Source organism: Tenrec ecaudatus, chromosome 17, assembly GCF_050624435.1.
Source record: "Tenrec ecaudatus isolate mTenEca1 chromosome 17, mTenEca1.hap1, whole genome shotgun sequence".
Lineage (NCBI taxonomy): Eukaryota > Metazoa > Chordata > Mammalia > Afrosoricida > Tenrecidae > Tenrec > Tenrec ecaudatus.
The window spans coordinates 25,970,999-25,980,052 of NC_134546.1; the positions used below are offsets into that span (position 1 = coordinate 25,970,999).

Here is a 9,054-nt window from a genome sequence, read left to right on the forward strand (position 1 = left end):
GTAAGTGAAAATGTTTAGCTGAAAAAAAAGCACACATTGGAAATGCAATATGTATAACATTACATAGTTGGCACTGATTAGCCAGTTACTTTTCTACTCATACATCTGCTGGTCTTTCTTCAAATGTTGTGGTCGTTAGGTGCTGTTGAGTTGCTTCTGACTCATATCGGCCTTATGTGCAGCCGAATGAAAAAACACCTGGACCTGTATCATCCTCACAATCGTTCTTACATGGGAGCCAGTGTTGTAGCCACTGTGTTAGTCCGCCTTATGGCAGCCTTCTTTTCCTCGGCCCCTCTGCTTCACCAAGCAAGGTGTCCTTCTCCAGGGCCTGGTCTCTCCTGAGCATATGTTCAAAGTAAGTGAGGCGAAGTCTCACCACCCTGTGTGTAAGGAGTATTCTGGTTGCTTTACTTCCAAGACAGATATTTATGCTCGTTGGCAATCCACAATTCTTTCACTTTCTTCACCAACGCCATACTTCAAATGTATTGATTTTTCCTTGGTCTTCCTTACCCAAAGTCCAACTTTCACATGCAAATGAGGCCACTGAAAATACCATGGTTTGCATCAGGAGTACCTTACTCCTCAAAATGCCATTCTTGTTTGTCAATATTTTTAGAAGGAGTAACAGATGGCATACTTATATGTTTGATGGTTGTGATTTAGAAATGCCTTCATACCTTGGATAGGTGGGTGGGCACATTAAAACAAATCAAAAGACCTCCTTTTTTATGTGTCCCAGGCATGAAACAGCTCTGGCCACGATCTAGGCATCAAGCTAGGATGAACAAAGGGCTGCCAGTCTGCTCTGCCCCTGACTGATAGAAGAGCACCACCACCAATCAGGTGTCTCTTTGCCCATAGCTAGGGGTAAAAATACCTCTTTAGCATTTGAAAAGAACCATTGCAATTGCATGTATCACTCTTAAAAGACCACCGAGTTTTTCCTCGTGTCTGTACTTGAGTGGACAGTTACAGGGAAGAGCATTGTCTACTGCTATTAATGGCACCATTTTGGATGTGCAAGAGAATGGGTAGTGAAAGGCAAGCGAGTGGGCATGAAATAAAGGAATCCTGTCAGTCTTCATGGAAGCAGTGGTTTCCAAGCACTGCCATAAAGACAAACAACGCCTTCTTGAAAGAACAGCCAGAATGATCCTTAGAAGGTGAGATTTGGTCTTAGATCCTTTGGATCTACTCTCAAGAGAGATCAGTCCCTGGAGAAGGTAACCAGTACAAGGATAATCTTAAAGAAGAAGACCCGATGCAAAGTGAACTGACAGGGGCTGCGAAAAATGGGCTCACCCTTAAGAACAATTGTGTGGATGGCATGAGACTTGGCAGTGTTTCTTTCTGTTGGGCACAGGGTTGCTATGGTTCTGTTGTGAAGATGATAGACAGAAAAGTCATGCTGAGTAATTTGCTTCATTTCATGATAGTCACATAACAGTTTATTCTGACCGACCCACGTCTTGTACTCAAGTTTTAGTAACATGACATATCACTAACAACTATTTCATAATGTCAAGAGGTTTGGTCAAATCCTTTATCCATGTATCGGTTTGCACACAAATTTTGACCATGGCCAGATGTCTGAGGATGACCTGGAGAGGTGATGCTGGTTGAGCACTGGACTACGAATCGTGTATTTGGCAGTTCAAACTCAGAAGCTACACCGCAGGAGAAAAATGAGGCTCTCTAATCCCGTAATGGAATAGATACCCTTTATAGGTTGAGCATTAGTTAGAATTGACTCAGTGGCACTGGATTTGTGTTTGTTTGTTTGTTCTTGACGTTGGGCTCTGCATCCGGGCTTCCAGAAGAAAGGGAACAGTTATTTAAAATCCCTAATGGGCCTCTCGCTTTTCTACTTTCATGACAGAGTGACTTTGAGAGTAAATACAGATGATGCATCATTGAGAAACAGGTGACAATGTGTGTATAGCAGCCTGGAGAATGGAGGCTATACTCAAGCTTTGAGGAACCACTTTGCTCTGAGTTGCGATGCCAATAGTCATCATGTCAAGGGTGTCGATGGGAAAGGTGAATAGGTACCTCACCTAGAGACTGAGCCATGCCCTGCTCCTGGCAATGCTGGGATTACAGTATGTAGCGTCTCAACTCTATACTCAGCAAATGCAATACGATTGAAGCATGTCATCTTCACAGGACTCAGGACACATTGAGTCATTACTTCATATGATTATACATGCCATCATTACAATCAGGATTCTATGCAGCTCTATTTCCTCAAAAACTTCCCCTTTTGTGGTCAAACCCTTTTCTCCCCCTAAACTGTGATGCCTACAGATCTGTCTCCATCCCCACAGGTTTGCTTTCCAAGAGTATCAGGTAAAGGGAATCTTATTTGTGTCTTTTGAGACTGATTTCTTGAACCTAACATGATGTGTGTAAAACCTATACATGTCTCACCATATTCTTCCTCTTCATGGCTGGGTAGGGTGGAGCTCTGGTAGTATGAAACTCAAGTGCTCACCGGCTAAACTAAATGTGAGTGATTCAAAAACACCCAGTAGCCCACAGGAAACAGATAGGATAATCCCCTCCCCCCGATATAGCAACCTAGAAAAACCCAGAGGGCAACTCACATAGTGTCAGTATGATTTGCGATTGGCTTGCTAGCTCCCAACAACAATAATCCCTTTTGAGTGTGTAAGTGGAGCAAATGGTCCATGTTCACACAAAGCTGTAGGTATAAGTTCACAGGCACTCTGCAAGAGAGAGCTGGGGCTTTCAACTCTCGTTAACAGTTCTGGGGAACCAATTACACGGAACTACATAGACCCTCCTCCCTGGGGGCGGACAACAGAGAAGTGGGTGAAGGGAGATGTCGGATAGTATAAAATATGACAAAATAATAATTATACATTATTAAGGGTCCATGAGGGAGAGGGATTGGGGAGGGAGGGAGAAATGAGTTGCTAATATGAAGAGTTCAAGTAGAAAGCAAATGTTTTGAGAATAATGATGATGGCAACATATGTACACATGTGCTTGACACAATGGATGGATGGATGGATGGATAGATGGATGGATGGATTGTGATAAGAGTTGTATGAGCCCCCAATAAAACAAACAGTTATAGTCTCAAAAATCACAGGGGCTGTTTTACCCTACCTTATAAGCTGATGTTGACTTCATGGCAGGGAGTTTGGCTTTGGGTTTTTTAAAAATTAATTAATTAGTCTGTTTTAGGAAAGGGACTTCAGATAAAAAGGTCTAGTGATCTATGTTGAAATCTTCAACAATGAGAAACTCCAGAGCACACTGTGCCTCTAGCCTGCATGGAGTCACCAGGAGACAGAGTCCACTGGCCAGCTGGTTTAAAATGTTATTGAACGAAAACACCACACTTTATTTATTTATTTCCCTTTATTTATATATTCCAGTTACTTATAAATAATTCACTTAAAACATGTGAAAAGAGATTTTCTGTAAATGGAAATTTCCATTGCTCTAGAGTAAATATCTAGAAATAGAATTGCTGGGTCACCCAGTTAATGTCGATAACTTTACAAGAAACAGTCAAACTGTCTTCCTGAGCAGCCCTATCATATTCCAGTGCCCTCATCAATATAGGACAGCTCCCGGTGCCCATGTTGCTCTCGGTATTTTGAATCCTCATGCCCCCCCCCACTTTTGTTCCCCATTCTAACTGGTTATGTGGGGATATCTTCATGTGCTTTAATTTTCATGTTTCTAGTGGCTAATGGTGCCGTCTCTTTAAATGTGCTCATTTTCCATCTGTGCCTTCTTTGATAAAGTAGGTTAAAAACATCATTTCATTTTTAATTGTGTTTATTTAATTTTTTAACTGATAAATTTTGAGAATCCTTTTCAGAATCTGTGATTTGTAAATATCTCTTTGTAGCTTGTATTTCTCAATATACAATTTAAATTTTTATATTCTGATGAAGTTTAAATTGTCAGTTTTTATTTAATGGATTTGATTGTTCTTTTATAATTAAGAAATCTTCCAAATACAAAGTCACACAGATTTTTTTGCTAGAATATTATTTTATACTTTATATGTAGATCAAATACATATAAGCCAATTTTAGTTATATTTTTAAATAAAATGTGAGGTGTCAAAAATTTCCTTTTTTGTACATAGATGTGCAATTGTTTCACTCTTTTTGGTAAATATTTATTAACTTAATTTTGTTATTTTATCCTGTAAGCCTGATAAATTCATCTCTTAGTTATATGAGTTTTTCTGTTTGTTCATTATTTATTAATTTAGCTAAATTACAGCACTATTTTTGCTGTGTCAAATGTGAATCTACACTTTTCTGTAAGCCTTTAATATTTAACTGGCTGGTACTGCCAGTGCCAGGAGAAAGTTCTGGTGTTGGGCAAAAGATTATTTTATCATTAAATGTGTAGCTTAATCAATGTTTTCAGAAATCTCTCTTTTATCCCCAGTTTCCTGAAAGTTTAATATATTATTTTATTTATCATGAATAGTGACTTTCTGAATTTCTCCTGCAGTGGTAAATATTGTTTTAATTCATTGACAAGTTAACATATATTGTTGTCATGTGCCACCAAGTCAATTAGACTAATAGCAACTCTATGTACAACAGAAAGAAACATTACCCAGTCCTGCACTGTTATTCCAGGTAGACTAGAGAAACAAATTCATAGAGAGACTCACATGTGTATATGAAAGAGCTTTATATGCAAGAGCAATTGAATATTGAGAAAGCATTCCATCCCAGTCCAGGTCAAGTCCTTAAGTTCATTATTAGCCCATATGTCCGATACCAATTTATAAAGTCTTCTTCAAACTCATGAAACACATGCAGTGATGCTGAAAACCGGAAGATCACAGGCCAGTGGGCGCAAAGTCTTGTGGATCCAGTGGTGGTAGAAGCATCTCAGCACCTGCAGGGGTCTCCATGTGTCTCCTCTAGTTCCCAAGGCATGGGGTCTATTAGCATAGAGCCATGTGTCTTGTCAGTAGGGCATCTCTCAGGGAATGAGCACAGAGAGAGAGTGTGTCTTCCTCCTCCAATGAGGAAATACAGTAGTTCCCAGAATCCTCAGGAGTAGGCCATGCCCACACAGAGGCCACATTGGCTTAGGCCTGATTAACAGACTAGATTCCACCCCTTCATTCTTAATCCTCTCAAGTCCCAAATTGACACCAGATTATGAAACGACCACACATACCATCTAACAGCTGTTCTCATGTTTTGGTTCATTATTATAGCCGCTCTATCAATCCATCTTATGGGGGGTCCTGACTCTCTCTTAATGCCCTCCACTCTACCAAACATGATGTCCCTTTCCGGGGATAGGTTTTCCTGATGACAGGTCCACCGTGTTTGAGACAATGCCCCACTATCATTGCCTGTAATGAGTATTCGGGCTGTACTTTGTCCAAGACAGATTTGTTCGTTCTTCTTGTAATCATGGTGCTTTCATTATTCTTTGTGGGCACCATAATTCAAACATTCTAATTCGTTGATCTTCTTATTCAAGGTCAAACTTTCACATGCATGTGTGGCATTATCATGGCTGGAGTCAGGTGCATCTTAGTCCTCAAACTAACCTCCTTGCTTTTCAATTCTTAAAAAAAAATTTTATTGAGGCCTCTTACAGCTCTTGGAACAATCTATACATCAATTGTATCAAGCACATAGGTGCATATGTTGCCATCATTACTTCTAGACATTTATCTTCTATTGAGCCCTTTGTGTCAGCTCCCCTGCCCCACACCCTCATGGCCCCTTGATAAATTATACATTATTATTATTTTCATATCTTAAACCGACCGCTGTCTGCCTCCCCCCACACTTTCTGTTGTTCACCTCCCTAAGTGGGGTGGGGACAGTTATGTGTCAATCTCAATACTTTAAAGAGGCCTTATGCTGCAGGTTTACCCCCAGATACCATAGAACCCAGGTATATATGCATTGAAAATAGACACCATGGCAGTGCTGCTAGACAAGCATTTGACTGCTAACCACAAGTTCAGCTGTTTAAACCCACAAGCTTCTTCTCAGGAAAAGGATGAGACCATAGGATTTTGTAAATATTATAGTCGTAGAACCCTTCTATAGTGTAGCTTAGAGTGGGAATCAGCTCAATGTCAGTGAATAGTTTTTTGGTTTTAGAGATATACTGGTAGCACACTGGACTTAGGGACATAGCTGTGTTGGTTACACTGTTTTGCATTCCAAGCAATTGGAGCAAGAGTATCATCTATGTCATAAAATTATATATTGGGTAATATCAACTTGGATATAATGGCTTGGGTAACCATTATATAATAATATTTCATGCAAAGGCTGCATAACATTAATTGTTTCATCAGAGATTTTCATTATAATAGAATCTTGTTGTTACATTTGTTAAAGCACTTGATTGACAATTGGACTCATTAGTCACTCTGCAAGAAAAAGATGTGGCATTCTGCTTACCAAACATTACAGCCTTGCAAATTTTATCAGGAAATTCTACACTGTCCCATAAGTTTCCTATGAGTCAACACTGACTCATCAGCGGTGAATATCCTAATTTCAGAGATCAATGGTCAAGTAAATAGGAGACATAAACATTTTTAAATAATTTATGTATAATGTATATATACCAAATTCCTCCAAAAACAATTACTACAGTTAAAATGCAAAGGGTGATGGGTGGCTTGGGAAAAGTTTATTGAAAACCTCCATGATATTTTTATTAAAATTTCCACAAAATTAAAAAATATTCCTTAATACTATGCATATTATTATCTGATTAATAATTGCACCATTTTACAATGATTGCCTCAGTCATGAATAATAAGTTTTAGAAGTTCAAGCTCCCTGCAAGTGTTTGAGGCTGCCTGAGACTGATTTTCCCTTTGCACATTCTTTTTTAAAAAATAATTTTATTAGGGGTTCATACAACTCTAATCACAATTCATACATACATCAATTGTATAAAGAAAATCTGTACATTCATTGCCATCATCATTCTCAAAACATTTGCTCTCTACCTAAGCCCCTGGCATCAGTTCTTCGCTATTTCCCCTCCCTACCCGCTCCTCCCTCCCACATGAACCCTTGATAATTTATAAATTATTATTTTGTCATATCTTGTCCTGTCTGGTGTCCTCCTTCACCCCCTTTTCTGTTGTCCATCCCCCAGGAAGGAGATCACATGTAGATCCTTGTAAGCGAGTTCCCGCCCTCCAATCCGCCTTCCTCCCACCCTCCCCATATCGCTGCTCACACCACTGGTCCTGAAGGGATCATCCGCCCTGGATTCCTGATGTTTCCAGTTCCTATCTGGTCTAGCCGGATTTGTAAGGTAGAATTGGGATCATGATAGTGGGGGAAGAGGAGGCATTTAGGAACTAGAGGAAAGTTGTATGTTTGATTGTTGCTATTCTGCACCCTGATTGGCTCGCCTCTTCCCAGAGACCCTTCTGAAAGGGGATGTCCAGTGGCTTACAAGTGGGGTTTGGGTCTCCACTCCGAACTCCCCCACTCATTCACTATGATATGATTTTTTGTTCTGATGATGCCTGATACTTGATCCCTTCAACACCTTGTGATCGCACAGGCTGATGTGCTTCTTCCATATGGGCTTTGTTGCTTCTCAGCTAGATGGCTGCTTGTTTACTTTCAAGCCTTTAAAACCCCAGATGCTATCTCTTTTGATAGCTGGGCACCATCAGCTTCCTTCACCACATTTTTTTATTTACCCACTTTGTCTTCAGTGGTTGTGTCAAGAAGGTGAGCATCATAGAATGCCAATTTAATAGAAGAAAGTATCCTTGCATTGAGGCAGTACTTGAGTGGAGACCCAATGTTCTTCTGCTACCTTAATACTAAACCTATAAATATATGCACATAGATCTATTTCCTCATCTGCATATATAAATATATTTGCACATTCTTAGCACTTCTTGGAAACCATAATCAATTAATGGTCTATTTGCTTGTGTATGTCATATGGTTTACACGAACAACCAAAACACATATTACATTGCATTGGCTATAATTACTTCCTGGGTGCAATTAATGGTGCTGAGATTGATCTAAAAAAATTTACATTTTGCAGTTCTTACTGCACTAGAAATCATTGCTCCCAAATGCTATTTCAAAAGTTTGGGGGTTGATCAGTACATTCCAACTGTTATTGCCCAGGCTCTACCTGTGGGGAGTCAAAGCTTAGGCATATGTCAGTGGGACCACATTTAAAGCAGATGCAAGCTATCTAGACCAGGAAAACCAATATTCTTTCCCTTAGTAACTGCAGTCTTCAGACACTGGGGTGGTACCTTGAAATTATATAGCTGATTTTGTAAAACATGCAATACAAATTGTAGTGTCATGAGGAATTTCCTTTTAATGCCTTTATTAGAAAATTCTCCCTAAAGCAATTCATGGAAGAGCGCATTTTAAAAATTAAACAATTCTGAAGAGATTTAGGAAAATGTATGGCTTGGCTTAATTACAAATTGAGAGCAAAGACTGTTCCTACACTTTCTTATGAGTGAAATGTATTCAGTCAGTTTTTTTGTGTTTGCTATTACTCAATTGTACATTTCCAGCCAAATTTTGTGCTCAGTTAATTTATTTATTTATCTCAAATCAGCTTGCTGGCTAATCATTATGATTAACTCTTGTACTTCATCATGACTATTTAGACTTCTGCCTTTTCTCTCCATAGCTTCTCATCTCCATTGTGCTCAGCATGCAGTTTTACATCTATAGCTCAACATTTCAATGCTTGCTGCTGTCAAATAAGCATTGGACTGCTAATTGCAAGGTGCATTGTTCAAACCCACATGGATTCTGCAAGAAGAAGCAGAGGCAGTCTGACTCTGTAAAGATTTACAAACCTTAAAAGCTCTATAAAACTCATTGCAAAGCATAATCAACCCCATGACAAAGAGTTTGGTTTTGCATTTGTTGTTGTTAAGCAGATACGTAATCCCTGTGTTACTCCATATTTTCCTCTTCATTCACGAACCCATGTTTGTGTATGGAGTCATTGTGCTCTAAGGGACCCTCCAAAAAGCTTGGGAAT

At 39.4% G+C, this 9,054-nt stretch overlaps 1 non-coding gene across 1 annotated transcript; it reads right to left on the reverse strand.

Annotated features, from left to right (window-relative positions):
• Positions 1 to 732: 732 nt before the first annotated feature.
• Positions 733 to 876, reverse strand: LOC142431234 (small nucleolar RNA SNORA48). Its single transcript, XR_012780772.1, has one exon. It is a non-coding gene; the product is annotated as a small nucleolar RNA SNORA48 (small nucleolar RNA).
• Between the last annotated feature and the right edge of the window lie 8,178 nt (positions 877 to 9,054).